The sequence below is a fragment of the Telopea speciosissima genome, chromosome 2 (genome assembly GCF_018873765.1).
Source record: "Telopea speciosissima isolate NSW1024214 ecotype Mountain lineage chromosome 2, Tspe_v1, whole genome shotgun sequence".
In the NCBI taxonomy this organism is placed as follows: domain Eukaryota; kingdom Viridiplantae; phylum Streptophyta; class Magnoliopsida; order Proteales; family Proteaceae; genus Telopea; species Telopea speciosissima.
In genome coordinates this window covers 10,768,158-10,769,771 of record NC_057917.1, presented here as the reverse complement: position 1 = coordinate 10,769,771, position 1,614 = coordinate 10,768,158, and the positions used below count along the sequence as shown (strand labels likewise).

Here is a 1,614-nt window from a genome sequence, read left to right as displayed (position 1 = left end):
GAGAAAAGGAAAGATTTTCAAATTCAGGGATCCTGGAAACCAGTGACACCGGCAAGCCCATTCCGATGAGGTTACAACCGATCTCGGCAGAGAGGCAAGGGAATCAGATAGGCAGGAGGAATTGGCTGGAATCAATGGGATTCCCTGCTGGATTCTGTCAAGAGATTCCCTCTGCAAATGGGGCATTGTTCTCCTGGTCTGGGCTGCACTTGGACTGGTGTGGAGGGTGCGCACTGTACATCATAGCCCTCAGCACTGCTGACACCGTTGGTATGTACACCGTTTTGTTCCTTGCCAACAGCCATGTCAGCCCCATGAGTTGGCAGTCCCTGCAAAACATCTTCCTTGCTCTCTCATTACCGTCCTCGTCGCTGCTCTTCCTTTCTCCCCCTGCTGTCCCATTCTTCCCATCTTCCTTCGGCTGTTCCCAATGAAGAAGAGTGGAGCAAAAAAAAGGGCAATTTCATCATTCTATATATGATATCGACCACCAACGTATAGTGTAGTCCAAAAAAGTCTTATGCTATATGAAACAGAAAAAGGAAACAAACACAGAATACTCTGCCCATCTGCCAAATGAAAATGAAAGCAAAGGTTGCAGATTGGCGATAGACAGAGACGAACACAAACAGAATTTACCAATTTCATCAAAACAAAAGGAAAACACAGAAAGAGTGGAGACTAGACTGTAGAATACATATAGAGCAATTACTTTTTTCGGCCATTGCCTAATTTTTCTTTCTCCACCCACCAGAAACTTTGTTCTATTCTTCCCATCGGCAAGAATTCAAAATTATTAAAAAATAAAAAATGAATAAGTGGAGAGAGAGAGAGAGAGAGAGAATCCTTTCATCATATTTTGATTTTTAATACTATATTTGAATGAAAAACACCGACTAAAACAAGTAGTAATTTTGTAGAAAATTGCAACGAATCAAATTTAATCCTTATCGGAAATCCTCTTGTGAGGAAATGTCTGTGTGTGTGTGTGTGTGTGTGTGAGAGAGAGAGAGAGAGAGAGAGAGAGAGATTACTAACCCTCTCGAGGGCTCCAAGGCACCTAGTGAAGCTGAATAGGAGGAGTTTCTGCAATTCTGCTCCAAGTTCCTAACGGCGGCAGTGGGCGTGGAGTTATGGTGCGAAGAAATTAAACGCAGCGGGACAGATCAAGGAGGTGATCTGATGAAGCCGAATCCCGCAGAAACAAAGGATTGTGTCGCATGTCGCGTTGGGCTGTGGAATGTGGATGTTGCGACTGAAAAGCGACGTTTGCAGCGAATTCACAAACTTCTGCGAATCGTTCGGCATCATAGGCCCATCCGATGACGACGCCGAAGCTGGTGCCGGAACCTGCAACGCCAACTTAGCATGCGCCGCAAACAACCACGCCACTAGAACAGGATAGCAACGGCTATTGTCAATAGACTCCCTCTGCAAATGGGGTAGCTGCATGCGTTGATTCCATGGCATCTCTCGGTCAGAACAGGAGGCTTAGTAATTGGGAATCAGCCATGATTTGAAGAAAGATGAAGAGAATAGTTTGTAATTTAGGGTTTTACCCTTAAGGGTATTATGGTAAGTTCACCCTATGGTAAGGGTAATTTCATCATTATA

The 1,614-nt window shown here is 44.5% G+C and overlaps 1 long non-coding RNA gene across 1 annotated transcript; it reads right to left on the bottom strand.

Annotated features, from left to right (window-relative positions):
* Positions 1–215: 215 nt before the first annotated feature.
* LOC122652584 lies at positions 216–1,396 on the bottom strand. The gene is made up of 2 exons (XR_006331617.1): positions 1,035–1,396; positions 216–411 (listed from the first exon to the last, which is right to left on the bottom strand). It is a non-coding gene; the product is annotated as an uncharacterized LOC122652584 (long non-coding RNA).
* Between the last annotated feature and the right edge of the window lie 218 nt (positions 1,397–1,614).